The sequence below is a fragment of the Euprymna scolopes genome, chromosome 39 (genome assembly GCF_053919585.1).
Source record: "Euprymna scolopes isolate OS-2025 chromosome 39, ASM5391958v1, whole genome shotgun sequence".
Taxonomy (NCBI): Eukaryota; Metazoa; Mollusca; class Cephalopoda; order Sepiida; family Sepiolidae; genus Euprymna; species Euprymna scolopes.
The window spans coordinates 17,278,457-17,303,724 of NC_136520.1; positions in this window are offsets into that span (position 1 = coordinate 17,278,457).

The following is a 25,268-nucleotide window of genomic DNA, read 5'->3' on the forward strand; positions in this document are numbered from 1 at the left end:
ATATCTCACAGGACTAGTGAATCTCTTGACAAAGGCTTCCTTTCTAGGGCAATTGCTCTTGACATATCAAAGGCCTTCGATAAGGTATGGCATAAAGGCCTACTTCACAAGATTTCCAGCTACGGTATAACTGGAAATGTTTTCTCAATCAATAAATCATTTCTCTCCAATAGGCTCATAAGAGTAGTGGTCGATGGACAAAAATCAGAGGCCTGCAGTATTAATGCTGGAGTCCCTCAAGGGTCAATCCTGGGCCCAACTCTCTTCCTGATCTACATCAATGATCTCCCTAAACACATACTTAAATCATTCGTTGACATCTATGCTGATGACACAACCATCTACGGCAACACATCAAAGGCTGTAAATGACAAAGTTCTCTCTGATTCTCTTTCCTCTGATCTCGAGCGCGTGGTTCAGTGGGGGAAAACGTGGCTGGTTACCTTTACTGCATCAAAAACAAAACACCTATCTTTACATCATCAACGCTCTGATCCCCATCTGGCATCAATTGAAATGGATGGCTCTCGTCTGGGTGAGGCCCCGTGGTTTGACAAGCTTCTGGGTTTGACCTTTACTCCTGATCTGAAATGGAACACGTACATCAAGTCTGTTGCCAAGGTCGCTGGAAAGATGGTGGGGTCCTTCTACCGCTCCAGAAGATATCTCACTACTGATGCAATTCTTTATCTATATAAAAGCCAAGTACGTCCAAGGATGGAATACTGCTGCCATATCTGGGCAGGAGCTGCTAAAAACAGCCTATCCTGCCTTGACAGAGTACAAAATAGACTTCATGGCTTAGTGGGGGATGCCCTTTTCTCTACCCTGCAATCTCTCTCCCACAGAAGAGACGTTGCGAGCCTATCCTTGTTTTATCGTTATTTCCATGGCAGGTGCTCGTCTGAACTCCAATCTCTGGTTCCCCCTCGCCAATCCTTCACGAAAAAGACCCGTCTAGCTGAATCCACTGTTAAAAATTTCCCCCACTCTTTATCTGTGCCTAAATCAAAACGTAGATTCCACGAACAAAGCTTCTTTCTTAGAACTGCATGCCTGTGGAACTCTGTTCCTCTGCCTGCTTCCCACCTGACTACAACTTGGATGTCTTCAAGTCCAACGTTAACAAATTCCTAATGAACCGCCCTCTTAAGTAAACACTTCATTAAATCTCCACACTAACGTACTGTACTTACAATAACCCTTATCCCTGAGTGGCTTCCGAGCCTTGATAAGTGGTGACCACTGTGAAATAAAAAAAAAATTTAAAAAACTCCAGCACTCTTTAGCAAAATTTTACATCTGGAACACCAAGCTGAACAGACATGTTAAAACACTTTTCCTGTCTTTCTTGTAAGCATGTGTTGTACTCATTGTCCATAATAAATTCACACAATTTGTAAGTCACGCAATTAGTGAGCACTTTATCTGTTGTTTGTCTATAAATGTTACTTTTCCGATGTGATAGACACCATTCAATGCCTTCACTATACATAGGTACGGGCAAAAATTGGGGACAAAAAGTTTTGAAAGCCGATTTACCATAATTTTTTGTAGGTTTCTGACTACTTTTTGATTGTATTTGAAAGATTAGAGACTAAAGTTAATTTCCTAAAGGAAAAATATATTTGTATGCATGAAAAAAAAAGTTATGAGATCTATGTCTGTATGTATGTATGTCTGCCTAAAACTTTTGACAGAGGCGATAGATTTTCACAAGATCGGTATAATTTTGAAGCTCGACCCTTCGGATGACACATATCGAAAAATTGGTTGAAAATATTAATTCCTTCGTCCTCAGGAAGGGGTCATTTTTTTCGCCGAATTTTCAAAAGCCATCCCCTTTCCAATTGACAAACCTTAATTTAAACTTCCAGTTTGGCGATGGACGCAACGGCAACGACGTCACTTTTTTTTCTTACGTTATTTTCTTCTTTCATTGTTCGGGTTCGAGGCCAGCCTGCTTACCACCAATTTTTTAATTTTTTGCTCAACATCCACCTCCAAACACCCGGGCAACGACAGGCCCCCTGGTTAGTCTACTTATATAAAATAAAATCTTTACAAAAGTGTGTAAGTGCATATCTTGGCTAAAAGTCAGAAACTACACAAAATACAATTACAAAAAAATGTATGAGATTCAGTGTGAACTCGGCCTGGTTATGAAAATATGGTAATTAATATGCAAAATATAATCATATTCATTCACCAAAATTATGGAACAAAATTTAGAAACTGAGCACCACTTTTCAGATCTCTAAATATTGAATTTTTAAAAAAAAAGTTCCAAGGAAATGAAAAATTCCAAGTGAAGTAGTGTCAAGTATGTTGAATTAGAATGAAAAGAAAATTGGTCGAAAATGTAATGTTCTACAAGTATTGTCAAATTCCACCTCAACAAACAATACTTGTCAAGCATTTTAAAATGTTGATAACTTCTACAGAATTTGAACCAATGTAATTTTTGATGGGTGGCCGGCTTATTAATAAAAAGATATTTACTTTCGTTTTATTTCATTTTAGTAAAAAAGATAACGAAATAGTAATTCGTTCTTACTAAAATAATGACAAGGGAAAATAGGTGCACATGGAAAAAATAAAAGAATTAACAATTTTATTTCATTTTACTAAGAAATATGATGTCAGGTACGGGCGAAAATGAGCGGGCAAAAAGAGGGGGACCTAGTTTTGAAAGCCGATTTATCATAATTTTTTTGTAGGTTTCCGACTACTTTTTAATTGTATTTGAAAGATTAGAGACTAAAGTTAATTTCTTAAAGGAAAAAAATATTTGTACACGTGAAAAAAAAAAAAAAAAAAGTTATGAAAATGTTTTCACGGCAAGCTAACCAATTCAGCTAAATTTTGAAGTTAAAGAAATTCATTGTAAAAATATTTTAAAAGATTAATATTAGTTTTCTGGGTCTATTTCAAAGATAATAATTAAAGTAAAGTCCTAAGATATCGAATTAAATTTTAAAAAAAAACACCTTGTTTATACAAAATACAGCTTAATTAGCGCTAAAAAAAAAAAAAAAAAACACAAGTAATTATGCCGTTCAGCAAAACGCAACCGATAACAGGTTGTAAACACGAATATACACGCATATACGGAAGGCCACAATTTCAGCGAATCAAAACGCTGTTTCGAAATGAAGTCATAATAGTAAAAGGAGGTAGGGGTGTCAGATTTCTTTTTTTTTTCCCCCAGACGTGCATCTGTACATTCCTATTCTGAACGTTTGTATCAATTTTTATCATTTTTTAAATTTAATTATTTTTTATGTTCCTGTTTTTAAATTATTTTTTTTTTAATTATTGTTCGAGATTATATAAAAATTATGTTACGCCAAAAGTTTCACATTCTTGCGAGCAAGGAAATTATTAAAATCTTGCATATAAAATTTATACGAAACCTGTAATTAAAAAAAAGTAGAAATATTTTTACTATTATAATTTTTTGTGTGAAAATATTAAATAAACAATGCTTAATTCAATGGTAATTATTATATCGAATTCATTAATACGGACTTTAGGGCTTTTTTCGTAATGTTCCTGTAAAAATTATTTTATTTTTATTTTGTTGTTACAAATTACAATGCTTTATTTATATTTAAAAAAAAAAAGCAAAAATAAATTCTTGCGGTTTTTCGCAAATCAATCCAAGGGAGATAATCTACCAAATGCTAAAATAGTTATCTCCCTTGAACTATGTCACATTTATAGTTTCTTGTTTTCTATGTTCTTAAGGTCGGATTTTAATGTGAATATATCTAATTTTCCCCAAAAAACGCACACTCTGGATTCGAAAAAAAAAAAAAAAAAAAAGAAAAGAAAAAAAAAAACCCCAGGTTCACGAGTACGAGCGGTATCACCCCCCCCCATCCACATTATTTTATTTTCATCTTTTTTTCCCCACTTTTTTTTAGCGGATTATTATTGAATTGACAGTCTACTAGATTTAAAAAAGTCAATATTTAAATATTTGTAGAGTGCGCTCACTTTATAATGCAACATTTTAGTAAATCAATCGCCCATTTTAGAACTCGACGTTTTCGGGCCAAATTTCGACGTTTTGGTGCTAAATTTTGCGAATTTAGCCTATTTAAAGCAGCTTGACCTGTTTAGTCATTTTAAAAATTTGACTTGAAATTTTCCCTTTTCTGATTATTTTATATAAATATTTATGATTAACTTTAAATTTCTTCCCTTAACATTTACAAATATTTTGTTTTTGTTTTTAATCAATCTTCAAATTTTGTCACCTTACATTTATAATTTTTAAAATATCAGGAAAAATCGTTGGTTTACTTATGTGTGTGCACAGTTTCCAATACAATAAATCAATCCCCATATTAGAACCACTCGACGAGGACATGCACACCCCTTTTGCATAAAGGATTTTTCATCTATCAATCTAACGGCAATAATTAATGGTCAATATATACTAGAGTACTAACTAAAGACTTGCCTTTAAATATTGAATGTTCACACGAAAACAAACATGGCGACCAGTGAAAGTGATACAGAATACATTATATAAAAGTTCTAATATCATGAAACCTACTTGTTGGTGACAATTTTAAATGTGATATTTTTTTCGAAACCGATCCAAATACTTTTAAAAATCAACTTTTTAAAGGTAAGTCTTTAGTTGATTCTCACGTACATATTAACTATTAATAATTGATAAATTAAAAATTCTTCATGTAAAAGAGTGTTTGTGTTCACGTCGAGTGGTTCCGCTATGGGGGATCGATTTATTGTATTAGAAACTATGCACACACGTAAGTATACTAAAGGGTTATCTTGTTAATTTAAAAATTGTTAATGTCGGGTGGTGAAACTAAGATTGCTTATTACAAACAAAACAAAAAAACAATTTGAGAAAAAAAGAATCATTCAGACAAAACTTTTGTAAATGTCAAATGACGAAACTTGAAGATAACCATAAATATTTACATAAAATAATAGTAAAAGGGCAAATTTCAAGCCAACTTTTAAAAAAACTAAAAAAAAAATAACGGTCAAACTACTAAATTTTGCTTAAAAACGTCAAGTGTTTCTGAAATGGGTGATCGATTTACTAGAAGATTACATTAGAACATGTTCTAATGCAATCTGTTTCATTCCTGAAATGACTATATTACTTGTAGTCAGGCCAGACTCAGCATAATTGGAAATTTGTTGTAGTAATTAGCAATTATTAGGTGTTCTTGATTATTAGCGTGAAACAAATTAGTGCTGACAATTTCCCATGCTCTGCTGGGAATGTCAAGTTTCCTTTGGTTGTGCCACAAGGTTTTCCTGGCATATTGAACATTTCTGGACCATGTTGTTAGGTTTTTATTTTATGCTGCCTTTATAGCAATTGTGCTTTTTCTAGGTGCATCAATGTGAGGTTGTATCGATAGTCTCACAGACATTGAGTCAATTTTATTGAACTCGTCTGGATCCATCTGTATAAGGCCTTTAATTGCATTGATTTGTTTTATTGGAGGAGTTTGGTATGTATTTTTTTAACTGTGCAGTGAAAGGTAATTAGCTTGATCTGCTCTAGCAAGGGTAGTCCTAAAACTGCTCGCATTTGAACATCTTCAATGTAAAAAATGCTGTTGTGCCAGTTTGATTGATTATACTTGCATGTTATGTTAATTCTACCAGAATATTTTATTGAAGTGCTGTTGTACGCTATTAGTTTCCTGTCTCTTGTTTGTTTGTTTTTTATGTTTGGAAAACCATCAACATCTAATCACTTTGGGAACATTCTAAGAAACGTAGCAACTGGTAATATGTTTTCTTGGACTCATGTGTCAATTTTCAGTCACAACCTGTGAACTCCATTTTTATTTGGTAATTTTATGTTTACATAAAAATCTTTGAGTGAATAGAAAATGTTTTGATGCAACTAATGTTTGTCCTTTGTGTTGTTTGTCTAATCCTTGGATGTTGTACACTGCATCAGTTGGGATGCATTTTTAGTGGGGTAGTTGTACCCCAGCTAATTATTTATCTTTTAGAACCCTCGATAAAAACGACAAACTCCTTTTAACATTAAACGTTTGCAAGTATTTATTCAACGGGATAATAGTCGTGGAGCTCGAAGTTATTGAGTCAGGTCCAAGTCGGACTGTCGGTGCTGGGTGAGGAGGAGAGGAAGGTGTGTCTTCGCTCGCGGCTCTGTGCTGACTGTTGGATGTCCCCTGCACTCTTTTTGGGGACAGTAGGATCAATGCGCCCTGCCTGTCGATTGGCCAGTCTATGGCCGAAGAACTTACAGGGAAGCATTGATCCGCCAGAGAGTATAGTTCATTGGGGGGGGGGGGGCTACACATTGTCTTCTCTCAAACTCAGTTCCTTCAATATTGTGGTTGATCTTCTGATATTGATTTTTTTTTATGTCTTTATTTTATGACCTTGATCTTTACCTTGGTTTTGGTTTTGCTTGGTAAACAAACTGTTGCCCAGTGGCTAGCTTTCCCACATGTGTTGTATATGGACTCAAATGCTTCATGGCGAAATTCATAGCTTCCAACACAAGTGAGCCAATTACTAGTATTCTTAGAATGTTTTGACATTTTTATAGCTTGAATAGTCGTGCTTCTATCTTTGTTATTGTTCAGCATGACTCTGTCCTGTTTTGAAGATATGAACAGTATTAAGGTATTGTCTTTTCTTAACAATTCTTTTATGGAAATCTGAACTTGGGTTGATGGCAATAATAAGTTAAATTATTTGCTGTTGTTGTTCAGAATCAAAAATAATCAAATATCGAACATGTGCATGAGTTGTCTACATCTATTTACAAAATCAGCAGACTATTCTTCTTTTGTTTCTGAAATTTCAATTTTCTTTTGTTTCAAGCTGTTCTATAAACTTATTAAAAATAATTTCAAGAGAACGCCTTTTTTTACCGTCAATGACATGTGAAACCTTTTCAGTCACTCGTCAACAATTCGCAATAAAATGTAGTTTACTAGCTGTTCTGTCTTTATTTTATTAAGAATAAAATACAGTTACAAACGTTGTTTAAATTGTTTTCTGCCGGATCTGAGGTTTCTCAATCCATTAAAGAAACATTGTTACGATACATTGTAGATAAACAGTAAACTTTATGTTAGGATTAATATGTCAATATGTTATTGTTTTAATAGCAATTCAAAATAGGAATTAATCGCGCAAAAAACGTTAAGAGAAATTCACACATGGAGAGTTCAAAAAAAAAAAAAGATTTTATTAAATACCTTGTGTGGGTATCCTGTGAAAGAAAACCTTTTTTTTTTTTCTGATTGTTTTTAGTTGACTTCCTGTCGATATGCTTTCTTTTTCTTTCTGCTGTTAGCTTATTTTACTTTGAGTCGAAATATTTTTTTGCATGCAAATGAAAGTGTTTTAAGTTTACATTCCAAAATGCCACGATGTAATAGTATTGTTTTGTTAAGGCGTAGTAATTAGTAACAGAGGCATCGTTGTCTGATTAAATGATTTATTTAATACTAGCAGGACCTGTGGAATTTCCACAGCGGCATCTTTCATATGTAATATATGGCTGCTAGGTATTCTGTGGACGTTCAGCATGAATAGAGACCCCACGATATTATATTTTATTTATTTTATTTTTATTACATTTTCACCTCAAACAAGGCACAGTGTCATTTTGATGTCAGGGACATAAGTTGCAGGGATACTATGTAGGGAGTTAAGCAACAAGATATCTGTTCACATTACATTTGAACTTCTGCATGTCAGTACAGTTGAGGAACCAGAAACCCGATAGGGAATTCTAAAGTCTAGAAGTTCTGGGGAAGAAACTAATAGGCCTTCCTACATCTAAGGATCTCGACTGTGTAGGGGTGGGACTTTGCTGCTTGCTGAGTTTGTCAGGGATATTTACGTCGAGGAAGTACAAGAGCTCGTAGTTCGTCAGAGCATCCACCATTAAAATACTTGTAAAACAGGCAGAGGAGTGCAACATTTTGTCGATGGGACAGAAGTTGAAGCTTAAATGACAGTTCAGGACCTATCAGGTTGGCGTCTCTCTTTTGAATCCTATTATTGTAGTCCTTTTGTTAAAACAGTACAATTATTTATCTAAGTAATCTAGTTAATGTAGTTTCAGAATATATCTGGTTATTACAGTTTATCTCCAATATCTTATAGGAGTCTGTGACAAATTGTATGGACGCCTGGCGTGAATGGAAACCACATGATATCATTATACCATCTTTAGACAGAACAGATACTACTCTTGGATCCTAACCAATAGGATTTCTCGATTGAATAATTTATAATCTGGAAACCTTGACACGTACGTACGTTAAAGGTACTACGGCATTAATATATTGATATATTGATAGTATATTGATATATACATAAGAAGAAACGTACGTGTTGTTCAAGGCCATGTTTAAAATATAAAGATGGTTTACATCATTCCTACGCCAAGTAGTTACATTTAATGTGCGTATGAAAGTAGTTCCATATTACTACATTGACTGTTTGTTTTCTCACTCCTTTCTTATGGTTGTAAATTCTTAATGGTTGACTACTTTACGATTTATTAAATTTAGAATTTAACTTGTCGTCTGCTTTTCTCACCTTCTGAGTGGAAATGCACTTCATCAGCATCATTGAAAAAAAGTCATTTTTGTTTGCTTGAAATGTTGTACAAATACAGTAACTACTCTTTGTGTGTTTCTCTTATGGACTAATATAATAAGTGAACGGGTGTCATTGCTTCTGCGCCGTACTTCAACGTTTATTGGCTACCCAACCCTAAATCACACGGGTTAACATGTGTATTTCTTTACAGACTCCCATACATCATGATCCCTACTCCTCTATGGGCCATGACTTTTTTTGTTAGAGTTTAAGATAGAGTCCACATATCGACTTTCTAAATATATGGTTTAAAGCAAAACAACATTACTTACTCGTCATGTCGAAAATAGTAATATATCCAAAAAGTACGAAAATTCACCAAGTAGAAAATTATTTTTAGTTAAAAGTAATTTTTACGGAAACTGGGGGAAATTGAATTTTCCCTAAATGTGAACACCTTGAAGATCGCGAATATGAGACATACTTATCTCCCTTTTCGACACTGTAATGGCTGATGTTTTGTTTCAGATCATAGTAACAGTTGTTCTACTCGATATATTTTTGTAATTTTTGGATATATTAACAAGCAACCTTTTTTTTCATAAGGTCAATCCTGGATCAGCAATGACCACCTATTTATCGCCCTTAAAAATATTTTGTTGAAATGTCCTTAAAAATATTTCATTAAAATGTCCTTAAAAATATTTTGCTGAAATGTCCTTAAAAATATTTCATTAAAATGTCCTTAAAAATATTTCATTAAAATGTCCGAAAAATATTTCGTTAAAATGTCCTAAAAAATATTTTGCTTTAATGTCCTTAAAAATATATTGTTAAAATGTCTTTAAAAATATTTCATTAAAATGTCCTTAAAAATATCCTGTTAAAATATCCTTAAAAATATATCGTTAAAATATCCTTAAAAAATATATCGTTAAAATGTCCTTAAAATATTTCATTAAAATTTCTTTAAAAATATTTTGTTAAAATGTCTTTAAAAACGCGATCTGATGGGTGATCATTACTATAGTGTACAAGAGTGTCCAGCCCCTAAAAATGCTTGTTTTTCACCTTTTTTTTTTATTAATATAAGTATTTTCTCCGACGATTGTCATAGATTACAGACTTAAGTATCATATTAGCAAAACAAAAAAAAAAAAAAAAAAAAAAAATTGAAAAAGATAAATTAATGACTTTTTAGAAGGGGGTTCACTTTCTCGTTATAACATTCTACTTCATTGCTATCTGACATTTCTGTACCGATGTGTCACGTGATTAGTTTCCTTAAATTCCACGGTGATAATTTTGACCTGATAGACCGACACAAAACCTACTTTAAAAAACTTTTTTTCAGGTGTGCTGAAAATGAATATCGCATTTCAAATTGAGATTGGCAACTTGTTTTCGAGATACTGAAAAGTTACTTTTCCGCATGTTTTACGCGGCGTCCAAATATATCCATATTTGTAAAGTTTTACTTGGTTTCCACCTTAATATTTGCCTTGAAAATGACAACATCTTTTGGGGGGTTTCAAGTATACTGAAAACGAATATCGCATTTAAATTTTCCACAAATAAGTAGTTTTCTGGATATTAAGCAATGTAATTCTTTATGTATAAGTGCTGGCCATTGTTATACATGCTGTGCAAGCCTGTTCTAGTCTCACACAAAACACGCGTTCACATCTCAAGCCACTTTTCTTGTCATACACATACACGCACACAAACATACGTGCGCACGTACACACACATAGATATATTCACGTTACATACATACACTAACATTCATGTGCATACACACACATGCTAACGTACACACATATACGCACACATACGTGCACACGTACGCACACATGGGCAACGTTACTTCTCTTTAAAGGAAATCCACACATGCACGAAAGACCACCGGAAACAACTACAAAAGCAAGAGACCTGAGCTGTTTCCTTCTTTTCAATTCAGCTCCAGACCTGGGCAGTCGATGGACCAATTGCTCCCTTCGGGGGGTGCGCCCGCACGCCTCACGTCCCCTGCTTCTATGTGTGGGGCAAGAGCCAACAGACAGTACGTACACCTTACACACTTTCTCTCTACATGGCCAGGATTGACTTTCTCACTCTCTCTCTCTCTCTACAACAATAGATTTTCCTTCTCACCAGTTAACAGCGAGAGACGCACGCCAAACTAAACACGTGCTGTACCCTTTTCTTTCATTTGTTTCTTAATGAAATAAATTCTAGTTCGTTTAATTCAATAAACGCGTTGTTCATTTCTTTCTCAATTCAATTCATTTTTACTATTTTGTACGACTGGGGGATATATATAATATATCCACCAGTCCACTACAAATTGGTGACACCCGAACGTGAGATAAACATGCATTTCCTTCTATACCACCAGTCCGCTACAAACTGGTGACACCTGAACGTGAGATGAACACGCAATAGACTTGCAACAAACTGGCGACCCATTGAGGTGAAACGAACACGCATGGTGACCCTATTTTTTTTAAAATTAACTGTTTTGAGCGAGACGCATGTTTTATTTGATAAACAAAAAAACGAACTTTTCAACAAAGAAAAACAAGTAAACTGACAAGAATCACAACAAGCAACAATGGCATTGAACCCCCCTTTTTCCTCTTCATGCTAACGGACCTCATTTTTCCAGAACTCTTTTCCATTTCAGACAACCGGCACATCACCCCATTATTTAACTAAGCACAAGCAATATTGGGTATACAGACGGCGAGGGAAAAGAGAATTTCTCCAACAGCGGATGAACAACAATGACAAAACCCCTTGTGAGACTCGGCAGAAAAATAAACACGGAGCTGTCGACTTCATACCGAATATAAAGAAAAATTCGAGCTCGACAAACATTTTTCACGGTTTCACACATTAAAGGAAATCCACGCATGTACAAAGAAAACCGGAAACAACTACAAAAGCAAGAGACCTTAGCTGTTTCCTTCTTTTCGATTCGGCTCCCGAGCTGAGCGGTCGATGGACCAACCGCTTCCTTCAGGGTGCACGCCCGCGCGCTTCACATCCCCTGCTACTATGTGTGGGGCAAGAGCCAACAGACAGTACATACACCTTACACGTTTTCTCTCTCCATGACCTGGATTGACTTTCTCACTCTCTCTCTCTCTACAACAATAGACTTTTCCTCTCACCAGCTAACAGCAAACTAAACACATGCTGTACCTTTTCTTTCATTTGTTTCTTCATGAAATAAATTCTAGTTCGTTTAATTCAATAAACGTGTTGTTTATTTCTTTCTCAACTCAATTCATTTTTACTATTTTGTACGACTGGTGAATATATATTATATATCCACCAGTCCACTACAACGCAAATGCGCGCATATTTTTGCCGTAAAAATATGTGCGCATTTGCGTGTATGTTATTATTATTATTATTATTATTATTATTATTATTATTATATGTTTTAGGCGGCCTTCAAACCTCTGCAATTATAGGTACCACCAACATCCTTAGGAAAACCCGGTAATCTCCAAAAATACCGTTAGGGCTTATAACATGGCCGCCAGAAGAGTCACGTGATCCGGTTGATCCAAAACATGAATCGTGCAAATGGAAAACGCAGCCTTGAAGGCAAACTTTGACAAACAATCACAATTTGTTTGTATTTAATTTTTTGTTGATATAATGTTGTTATAAAAATAGGCAAACTTTGAGAAACAATCTTAGGTTGTTTTTAGTTAAAACAGTGTTTATAAAAAGTATTTTATTGAGAACAAACAAGTGGTCGACTAGGTGTATCAGAATTTTAGGCGGAATTTTTGACACCCCCAACAAAAAACTGCGAATAAAATATATAAAACTCGTAATTTCTGTTTTTAAATGAGTTGTCAATTTTCTTTATGAAATATACTTCCAAAATAAACTATTACAGTCGTTTAAAACATAATAGAAGTATTATTTTTTATTTTTTAAAAACAATGTTTACAAAATGTCTACGCACGTTCGTAGACATTTTGTAAACATTTAAAAAACAAACAAACTGTGATTGTTTCTCAACAAAAAATTAAATGACCGTTCTAAATAAATTATTTATTATTATGATATTGAAAAACTGTTTTTGTACTTAATTATTATGCTTGTTTGTCAAAGTTTGCTTTAAATTTGCGTTTTCCGGTTTCGTAATACGGCGATTCATGTTTTGGATCAACCGGATCACGTGACTCTTCTGGCGGCCATGTTGTAAGCCCTAACGGTATTTTTGGAGATTACCGAAAACCCTTGATCTTTGAAGCTCCTGGTTTGAAGCCGGAATTAAGGGAAATCCTCTGGAAATGAATCCCATCCCTTTCCAGAGAGACGTTCATAAGCGAAATTCAGAATTATTATTAAATATTTTTTTTATTTTTCAAATATTTAAATAATTAGATATTTTTTTAATTTAAAAAAAATATTTTTTAAATGTGTTTACGTGCATAAAATTTTATCCATGTACATGTGTTTATATTTCTTATTGCGGATAACTTTTCTGTTTGTTTTTATCTAATTGTTTAAAAAGAAGAGAGGGTGGATCAGCATAGAGCGCAGGGTTCCAGTTTTAATTTTACCATTTTTTGTTTAACAATTAAATATGAATTTCGTCTAAATAAATCGTATATAGCGAATGGTTTGCAAAGGGAGGTAATATCAGTATGGAATACAATAGTTACTTCCCTTGATATTCTGTTAACTATTCGGATTTTCTCCTGAAGTAATATGGAGAGTCCGACGGTTTCGGCAACTAAAGAAGTAAAAAAAAAAAAAAAAAAAAAAAAAAAAAAAAAAAAAAAGAAAGACGAGCGAATCTGTACGAGAGTGCCTACACCCTAAAAATGCATGTGTTTCGCATTTTTTAAAAAGTTTTTTTTTTTTTCCGCCGATTATCATAGATTACATACTTAAGTATGATATTAGCAGGAAATAAAAACAATGACTTTCAAGAAGAAGGTCCACTTTCCGTGATAACGTTTTAATTACGTGAGATGTCGGTAAAGAAATGAACAGTAAGTCAGGTAGCAATGAAGTAGAACGTTATAACGAAAAAGTGGATCCCCCTCTTAAAAATCATTAAATTTATTTTATTTCAAATTTATTTTTTTTTTTTTTTGCTAATATGATACTTAAGTCTGTAATCTATGATAATCGTCGGAAAAAGAAACGTCAAAAAAGGTGTAAAAGACGCATTTTTAGGGGATGGGCACTCTCGTACAGGTCCGCCAAAAAACGAATTCAATGTGAAAGGGGGAAAAAGACGATAAAACCCGTAGTAGATCCTTTATGCTTAGAGTTGGATTGCAGTGAATTAGCTTGCTGCGCAGTAATGTAGAGGCGATTACATTCTACCCCAGTGAATACTAGGGTCACAACACAATTGCTTTTTTGTAGTTTTTCTATTGAAATCTCATCCAATCAAATTGTTAGGATTTCAAAATATATTTAATATAGAAAACAGTTGTAGATTTCATTCCATTTGTTTATGCAACACAAAATTCCATCGTTTTCCTACTCCACATCAACTTCTGACAAATAACTTTCAGCCATAAAATTTATGTTTCGAATGTTTTTAGATGTTGATTGATAATTTGTATTATTTAGATTATTTGGACTACTGTTCTTATCTTGGTAAGGATTTTCACTAAACATCTGACCTGTGATGAGCATGTGTGGAAGCGTTCTAGAATTGTACATATGTATGCTAATATCTAAGTTGGGCCTACCTACGGTGAAAGTGAGTTCGTCCAAGGGCTATAAAAAAGCCGATAACAGTCATTCCGTAAGTAACTGCCAAGATTGATCTGGTAATGTGTTTTGTTGACTCATTGCGTTCGGGATCACGTCAAATCGCCAAAGTTGTTCCGGTTCAAACCAACCAAGTTGTTTGGGATCATATCGTGCTGAATCATTTGAGTTATTTGAGTTCGAATCAACGGAGTTGTTCAAGATCATGTTGTGTCAAATCGTCAGATGTACTCTGGTTCGAATCAACGGTGTTGTTCGGGATCGTGTCATGTGGAATCAACGGATATGTTTGGGTTCGACTTGAAGTAGTTGTTCAGGATTGTGTTAGGTCACATGGACGAAATTGTTTGGGACCTTGCTGCCACATGTGATAACATTTTTTTTTGTTCTCACTTTCCTCATGAAGCAACATTTCCAACTTTGCAATCTTTATGCCAAACCCACAAACCTTCACGTTTAAAAACATAAACAAAACCATCTGAAAACAAAGTAACATGTCTCAGTTCCACTTTGCATACTATTTGAAGCAGCCATGATTTTTCCTGATCTTCAAAAATATGCAAAATAAAATGGTTTTACTAAATGGTCAATTTTTATTGTTTTCCACTAATGAAAACTAAGAAAACACATCAGGATTGTTCAATCATTTCCGGTTTGATGATTCCATATTCGTTTAACAAATTGTTATAGGAGCAAGAATTTTTCTGGTCAGCTGCAACGAACGTGGTAGAGAGTTAAAAGAAATTTCTAGAATAAATGAACTTTACCAAAGAAATCTCAAAGGAAATGTACATCAAGCTGCAATAACTATATCATCCTTTGCTTCTAACTAAGCATGTTCATTGTCGAATAATAATATAATAATAATTAATACAAAAGGATGACTCAGTATGTTTAATTTTTAATAAGATATATTTGAAAATATGACGTAGATTTGGTTGCAGACATCAATTAAATAGTTACTCAGATAAGTGCATCCAATGACTAAAACCGTAGCTACCTAGAGAAGAAGGCCTGTAAACTGGAGAATCTCAAGACACATGACGTAGCAGCATCTAGGTAAGGGAGATTTCCTTACCATAGTAATACATTTTATGTGGACAATTTTATCTCAAGCATTGACTATGCTTGATATATTGGAGTCATTTTTATTTTTTGATAGAGGATGGTAAAGTAAATTACTAAAAAATATGCATTTCATTAAAACTTGAAGTAATTGATAAAATTGTCAAAATAAAAAGTTGAACATTTCACGTTAATTTATTACTTTTTACAATTGTAAAACAATTTTTACATAAAAATTTCTTTCATTCTGTTCTCTTAATAATAGATAGAACTTGTCAGTCGGTTATTTGAAGATATGTTTTATTTATTTTAGTGATATTGTGTATTTATTAAAACTACTACATAACTTTTACGCTTCTGTCACACACTTCTTATTTATTAACAAGCGGTGATGACAAAAAAAAGGAAAGAATATAAAGATTGTAATATATTTTATTATAAGCAAAAAGGAATATAACCACACATAATAATAGTATGTAAACTGAAGAGAATCAGAGAGTGAGAGAGAGAAGAAGAAGAAGGGAGGGAGGAAAGGGTTATATAGTGAGCACTAAGATTCTGGGAGGACTGATTCTGTGACAACAAGCGATTCAGTAGTATGCAGGCAAAAATTTTCCCCATTATGGACAAAAAAAGAATTCCACAGTAATTACCACATGATTTTTGGTCACCCTTTTTGAAGATGGTTACTATTACTGCGTCTTTCAGATCCATTGGTACTTGACGTTCTTCCCACATCTTAACAATGAGAGTGAATAGTCTTGTTTTCAGATGTTGTCCACTATGGTTGATAAGTTTGAAAGGGATATTATCAGGCCCGGGGACATTATTTCTAATTGCGATGGAGCAAATGAAAGTAAAGCCCCCCCCCCGGACCTGAACAGTTCAGTAGGTCTAGTCGATCGATGCTAATCCGGAGTGGACATTGTTGATAATGTTGTTGAGTATTATTAATTTAGTCATTCATTCTGATTGAATCAGATGATTTTTGTTGGCATTCGTTTCCCCGATATCTTTCTAGTTAAAATTCTCTCTAGATGGATATCAGTCACTTACGGGGGAGACCATATAAAGGTTGACAGCGTCCCTAAGTGAAAGTGTTTCTTTTGAACGATCTGAATTCAAACTTGGAATATCCAGGTTGTTTGTTGTTGAGCGTTATTTATTCATTTTGAATGAATAAAATGATTCTCTTGTTGGCGTTCATTTCCCCAATATCTTTCTAGTTAGAATTATTTATAGAAAGACATTGGGTACTCATAAGAGGAGCCATGTAAAGGTTGTCAGTGTCCTTAAGTGGAAGTGTTTCTGTTGAAAAAACTGAATTCAAGCTTGGCACACTTAGGTTGTCAGCTTGTGTTATTTACCACTAAGCTACCATCAGCTACCTGATGTGAACGCTGCATCAAGGTTGGATGACCAGTGTGCAGACCGGAAAAGAAATTGTCCTGAAAGTGAACACAGTTAAAGTGTAGCAGATAAGTTTTACTGAAACCTTTTGTGAAGGGCAAATAAATTACAAATATCCAGAAGGAAGGACTTGATTGCTGAATGGGTCGAATTTATGAAAGGGCAGGCAGAAAGAACATAAGAAGTGGATCATGTTACTGCTTGTTATATATTAGGATCCATACTCCAGTAGTGATTAAGTCAGCTAGTGTGAATTTTGACAAGGGTCACCCTGAGCGCATGATGATAACCCAGATCAGTAGAACAGATTTATTCCCAGAGATGGGTAACGTAAACTTGAAGTAGGAGGCACCAGTTGAATGATGATGAATGACGTCACATTTTCGAGTTGATAGAAAGAAAGATTTTAAAATTATTCTCTTGATGATATACCACCAATAATGTAAAAATAATGTGGAATGTAACCTCAGTGTTTGTCCGTCTGTGTCACTGATTTCAGTTAAGTTAACAAGTCAAGAAATAAACTAGTAGCTAAAACAAAACTAATCTCTGTCTCTCTCCTGGGTCAATTCTCTCCAAATAAAACGTTGAAGAAAATTCAGTGAACGTCTCTTTGTGTCTTCTTTCTTAATGAAAATAAGCTTACTTTTATAGCAACCACGGTAATGGAGAAACGATTATAAAAAACGGCCACATATAAACACCCCATGTACATATAAAGGATGCATAAAGCGTTCTCTTATTTTGTCGAAACAGTTAATGTTTTTTCACAGCCCTGATCACAGATTACATGTGAAATCAGATAAACTATTCAAAAAGTGAAAAAAAAAAACAAAAAAAAAACAGTAGTAATTAATTGCACTGATTAACAACAAATTTTTTATCTGTGTTTTTTTTTCGTCTGATTAATTTTGCTTAATCAGGTAAAGTTTTTGAGCTATGGCCACATGTCGTTTTTTTATGGGTTTTTTTTCACGTCTGTGGAGCATTTTAGAAGAAATTGGTGCGGGTGAAATGCAATGTCGAATAATTTTGATTTCAATGATTATTTTAATGACAACAAGTATTCAAGTTCGATAGTTCTGGTGATTATGTCGGAAAGGAACCAGTTTGAAGTCATAAAACCTTGAAATCTTCCAAAAACTGGTACAGCACTGAGTTCAGCATTAGACAAAGAAGGACTGGCCTGGGTCAGAGAAATGGGCACTTTACAAAGAAAGGGATGTCATCAACGACCCTATAGTAGACAGAGACAGAATACCCTTCTCACCGCAGCATATCGAGCTCAGCTTAACCAAGCAGTTCATCATCATGAACGAAGGGGAACTGGAAACGTGGAAGTCATATGTTCTGGTTGTGAAGAATTTTCTTGTCAAGAAACTATACAGAACTTGTCAACAACATGCTGACTGCTTTCAGAAACCTGGGCTGCAACGTGAAGGTCAAGACGCATTACCTATTTCGCATATTTCGCATATCGACCCGTTTTGTGAGAACCACGACCATGTTTCCATTTCCACTTCATTCATTGAGTTTTCGAACTCTGGATTTCTAATGAGCTGCTAGATGCTGATTTTCAACTTCTCCATGGTTAATACTGGAAAAGCCTGGTACAAGTAAGTGAAGCAGTCACCATTTATGTTCAGGATCTGCAAGAAAGAGGTGGAGACCTGGTATCAGGGTTGCTGGGATGCAGTCATGATGGCTGACTACTGTTGAAATCTTAAAAAAGATCTTCCTGCCGCTGAGCATTCCAGAAATTCTAAGAAACCGTAGTTCAATTCCTGAACTTTGAACAATGGTGAAGCAACATGCAACTTATGTGTACTTACCTTTATCGATACCAATCATTCAGTTTACAATAATCGATGTTTTTATCAGGTAATCAATATATGTTGTTGGCAAAGACATTTTTTTCTCTTAAAAACATATTTAGGGTGATATGTGTTGACAAAAATCAGTTGATAATGACACAAAAATGTAATCGATTTTGTCACAAGATCTGATTTTAAAAAATCAACTTAGCATAAGAATCTGACCTGATGGAGAGAAACGGATTCCATTTCCTGTCGAAAACTAGACAACATTAAAAAAGTAAAAAATTGTTGCCAATGTTAGGAAATGATGATAATGCAAACTGAAACAGCTAATATGCTTAAATGGTATATTGAAGTTGAAATGTTTTCCCTACAAATTTTATGACAAAAAAATAGATCTTAAATAATTCCTTAGTTCCGGGATAGAGTTATTTGTGACAAATCATTTTTGTTTCAATTCAGCTAATTTGTTGTAATTTGTAATTAACTGAACACGTGACTAACCATTCATTTATTTCTCTCGCACTCTCAGATCATGTTGATTCAAATCCTTTCTAATAGTTTTCAATGTTTCTGCATGAATTTAAAGAAACAGTGGATCTCGCCTTTCTGATAATTTCAAACTATGTCCGTGCATCTTGTAAAACAAGATATCATATTGGTGCAAAAGTTTTTGCTGGTTTGTAGAAGAGGCATTTTATACAATTGTAATTTATTTTACACATTTGTTATTACTTAAAGATATCACTCTGTAATATTCTAACCTATGTTGACCTAAAAACGATCTTCTTTAGTCAACAGTCATTCTCCAATATGATAATGGTTGTCCTCCCACAGCACTACTGACCAGAGATCTCCCAGAAGAATTTGGTTGGGAAATCTTACGCTGTCCTCTGATTATCACTTATTTCGATCATTACAAAGCCATTTAGATGTTAACATAACGAGAAGAGATTGAACATGTATTAGGTTCATATTTCACATCAAAACCTAAATAATTTTACAAACGAAGAATTTATAGGTTTGTTTAACAGATGGAATCAAGCTATAGGTGTTACACAAAGGGCCTGGTCTAAGCCGGGTTGACATGCTAGTATATATATATGTGTATAGGTGTATATACATATGTTACATGATAAGGGCTGTTCCCTTTTCATGTAAGTATAAAAATAGAGAGATTACTTAAAATGAAAATAAAATGAGAGAAAGCAGAAATCGAATCTTGGATATAAGTTTTAAAGAACAATAGGTTTAAATGGAATGTCCAGTAAATTGTTAATTCTGATGAAATAAATAATAAATAAACTATTCAATTGTTAGAAAGAATATGGATAATAAAATATGGGTTAAATAAATTAGATATGTAGGTTGAATTCCTTTGTAAAAACATCAAAGAAAAAATAGGTTATTGGGAAATCATAATGTCGGAAACGTGTAAAGTCGCGCATGTTGAAACACGTGAATTTTGCTCACGAGGCCGGACATGCATGAATTTCTCAATATAGGAAGTGAGAGTTAGTTAGTTAGGGAGTTAGTCAGTGAGAAACTCAGAGAGAGTCTGGAGTTTGAAATCCGAACGTCTAGAAGCGAGACGATCACTTTAAAACTAAATATGTGAAGCTTTGAATTCTTGATGAGAAAACCACGGCCGGTCGTGAAGAAATAAACCCATCCTGTGTTTTGATAAAGCTCGTCTTTGTGTTTGTGATTCTTACAAAAAGGTAAAGTGAATTGTTATTATATGTCTGTGTTATAAAATGTCGTGACATACACATCTCATATCCACAATGTGAATCTACATCTCATATCTACACTAAGACTGTCTGAACACTATCTCCTCACTCTAAGAGTTCTTCTTCAACACTTGTAAGTAATGAACTTTAATATATATGAAACATCATAAAACAAACAATCTCTCTTACAACAACATCTCTCTCACTAAGATACAACAAACACTCTAATAAGACTCCTTCTAAGCATCACTCTTAATAAGACTCTCTAAGAAACTCTCTCCTCTAAGACTCTAAGACTAATAAGACTCAAAGACTCTCTCTCTGAATAAGACCCCTATATAACACATATATGTATTTATATGGATAAAAATGTGGCACACGTCTACGGATGGAATGTGGGGAACATGACAGCTAAATCAGAATTGTTTCAGTATTTCTCACGAATGTAAACAAAATTTGTTATTGTTTAAGAAAGAATGTAGCAGTTAAAGGAATCTGGTTATGTTGATGTTTTTAAAAGTTGACAGGAAAAAGTAGCACGAAAAAGATTGGCAGATGGATTTTTGATTATCAACCAAGCGGATGCAACGATATACTTCTCTCTGTCGCTCTCCCACTCCTCTCTCTATCCACCATAACAGAGAAACAACAAGGAATAAAAACGGACTGTTGCTTATACCAAATGTGTTGTTGTGAATTTGAATTCTAGAAAAAAGGTTCATAATATAACATAGGAAGCTAAGGTCGTTATTATTATGAATAAAGATTTTCCAATGTTTTTGCATTTTCAAAATGAAAAGTGAAATCAACAAAAACATTCCGCACCAGAAAATAAATAGAAAAATAATACATTTTTCCTCCCATATGATTTTTATAGACGTAAAGAGATCTGGTAAAATAGAAAATATCTCCTCAGTCACGGCTGATGATTTTTAATCAGAAATTGATAATCCGTGTTTATATATGAAAAACAAAACCAAACAAAACAAAACAGTATTCCATTATTATAAACCGCTTTTATTTTGGCAGAATTTTTAGTCTTAATTTTCCTTGGATGCACACGTGAGAATAAATTTCAATTTACAAACATTAACGTTATTAAAAAATATTCCGTTTATGTAAACCTATTACAATATTTAAAGTCTATTTTTAAAATAAATTACTTTAAAATATTTTTCAAAAATAAATAAAACAAAAGTTTGATTCGATTATTTGTTAAAAAATATTCTTCAAAAATTAAAAAAAAATGTCCAATTATAAAAAAACGGGTTATAAAAAACAGGATGTGTTAATAACTAAAAAAAATGTTGAAAACAAATTATTAATGCCAGCCTACTCCTCCCCCCTCCATTTGAAAAGTACGCAAGTCTCACGTTAGAAACACCAGCAGCGTCCACAACACTCATTCAGTACGGCGATTTACTAGAGTATTACTCGAACTGTAGCAAGAATCGCTCAGACCTTTCAAATGAAATCTTTTTCACGTGATCATATCAAATCCTCATTAAAAAAAAAACATTAAGTTTCAAAAGCAATTTACATTCAAGCATTTTAGAAATAAAAAATGTTTTAAATAAACTAATAAAAACTAGCGAGAAATTTCACAGGGGACTAATTCAGATGTGTTGACATTCTGTAGATGTTCAGCGTAAATGGAGACGCACTGATATTATTGTAGTTTTTTTGTTAAAACTGCAAAAGTATTTATATAAGCTAGCAGGAACGCCCAGCATAGGCCGGTCGTAAAGTACACTTAAATATAATATTTTTATTCTTGCAGATTTCGTATGTATTATCATAGAGTTAATGTTCTATCAATTTTTATATATTATAAAGTTGCGATTTCAAAAGTAAAAAATATATCCATATGACTTGGGTGCATCAACTTAAAATCGAAACTGGAATCAAAACTTATGAAATATATATATATATATATATTGTTTAAACAAAAACCAAGACTTCAAAGAATGGGTTGATAGCAACAAATAGTGTATTTCATCGTTAGTTACAATTGTTTCAAGACTATTCGGACAAATCCAAACATTATGTTATTTGAAAATTTTCACAAGAACAGCCTTTCTTCAGACTTATTGAATAAAAACATTATGGAAATCATTTCCTTTATAAGGACAAGAAAACAAGCGAAAGTATTTTACCTATATCGCATCCTTGCAAAGTATTTTTTAAACGATTTATATATTTACTTATTTTCGTATCTCCATTTTAAAAAAATCAAACAAAATATCATACAATGCTACCACTAATTACCTACGTCAATTTAATATGTTTTAATAATACTATTCATTTATTTCTTAAATTAAATTTCTTTATTTTTTTAATTTAATTTTAATTATTTTTTAATCCGGACTAGTCAACTAAGTTAAATTGTTGCGATTCTATGTTAGTTTCGTATCTGGACTTTGCTTTTTTATTTACAAAAATATCTGCTAACCTATTTATTTAATTAAAACTTATTCAATAAGGAAAGAAAGTTTAACAGTACTTTATACTTAGTTCATTCTCATTCTTCATTTAAAATTAATGAATTCAATCTATTTTTTATTTATTTTTTATTTTATTTCGTTCTTTCCTATTAAGATTTACGATTATCGAATATTTTGGAAGTAGAAAGGAAGATAACTCTGTACGTTCGAAATTAATAAATAAATCATAAATGCATATTAGGAATTTTACCAAACCCAGAAACATCGAACGGCTTCAGTTACTTCCTTTTCATCGTTATGAAGACATATTAGGACTTTGGTAACTTATAATTTCAACAAAAACTTTAAAATTTTGAACGTACAGAGTTATCTTTCTTTCTACTTTTAAAATATCCGTTAATCGTAAATCTTAATAGGAAAGAACGAAATAAAATTAAAATAAATAAAAAATAGATTGAGTTCCTTAATTTTAAATGAAGAATGGGAATAAACTACCGTATTTGCATGATAATATAAATAGAAACAAACATGTAAAATACGTTTAGGAAGCCATATCCAACGCAAAGATGATTCAATAAACAATATAAAAGAATGTTTATCTAATTTGAATCAATGTAAATCAATATATTTCGGCGGAAACTCGCCTTTATCAAGATTTTTTCTTTTTTCTTTTTTAAGCAAAAATGTAAAAACTTATAGATTTTTAAGAGTTTAGTTCAATTAATAATTTTGTGACTAAGCTATATTATCATAATTAGTTAAAACTTTCAAAGTACTATTTAAAAAAATAGATAAAAAATTTTAAAAAATGAACAAAAAATAGAGTTAAAAGACTCCTGGGCAGTGCTAGGTAAAATAAGTTTGGCATATCAACCCTTTTAAGGTTATTTAATGCTGATCCAATTCAAAAGTATTTTATATCTTCAAATATTTATTAATAATGTTTTGTTTAGTTGTTTAACAGAATAAAATATTGTTTTTGCCTTTGTAAAACATGGTTGAGTTTTGCAATAATATCAACGTGTCGTGCATTTTCGGTTAGGAAACTGATATCTTCAGACAACCTGATCAGATAGCACTAGAGCTAGGTAGGTAGATTTGATTTTTCATATAATAAACTTGGGTAAAATAGAAAATATCCACTTGATCATAACCGTCATTTTTAAAATTGACAAACGATGCTTATTTTAGACAGAAATTTCTCTGTCGTTGTCAAATAAGACACATTCTTCAAAAATGTTCTCTATTGGATATGCTAATACTATAATAAGCAATATATAAATTTATAATATAGTTCAATTTCGTAAAAATTTAATTTATAAAATAAACAATTCAACTATTTATAAATATTTTCCAAACAAAAGAATCCAATTAAAAAGAAGTTCAATTTGATTATTTGTTAAAAATATCTTCAAAAATTAAAAAAAAATGTCCACTTATAAAAAAAATAGGTTGACTTTATGATGTGTTAATTATTAAGAAAATTGTTGAAAACAAATTATCAATACCCCTCGTACCCCCCCCCCCATTAGGCCTCAACTATAATGCCACTTGGATGTGAAGGGCTACTAATTGGGATCATATCTATAAAGGGACTATGTGGAAAATTGAGCTTAGCTATGTATGTTCACATCATGTTTAAACTTCTGCATGTTAGTACACGAAGGGAAGCAAGAAACAGAGGGGAATTCCAAAATCTAGCACTTCATGTCTAAGAGAGAGAGACTAGTGTTAGACTTTCCAGCCCAGATATGGAAGCAATACTCTGTGCATGGACAAATGGTAGCTTTGTAGAGACAAAGGATACTCTCATGTATGCCTAATTTTCTAGTATGATAGAGGGAGCCTACCTTTCTTTGGCAATGTCCTCAATGTATCTGTCCAATTCATATTGTCTGTGAATGGAGTTTGAATGATGAGCTCTCAGGCAGGGTGTTATTGCCATAGCAATCGGTGGTTGAGAAAGTTTCTTGTAATTGTTAAAGGAAAGAAGCTTAGTCTTAGCAGCATTAAATGCTGTCATCTATTTACGGCCTCATTTCACTACAGATTCTAATATCGTTTTCTAAGTTTTATGCGTTGGATATGTGTACATTTGTTTTCCCTTCACATCTACCATAGACCGTAGTGTCATCAGCAAATACACCCATCTCAAATGCAATTTTATCAGAGAGGTCATTTATTAATATCAGGAATAATAAGGTCCAATAATCTACTGCTGAGACATTGCTGCATTAATAGCATGTTGTTTAGATGTGCAGTCATTGAGGACAAGCTGGTTTCTCTCTTGTTTAAGAAAGATCTGATTATGTTCTTCATTCGCACAGAAATACGATTTCATTTTCATGAGAATCCCTTCATGCAAGGCTTTCTCAAGGATTACCGCCCTAGCTTCCCCTGCCTAATCCAGTGCATGGTATGTTCATTCAGAGATG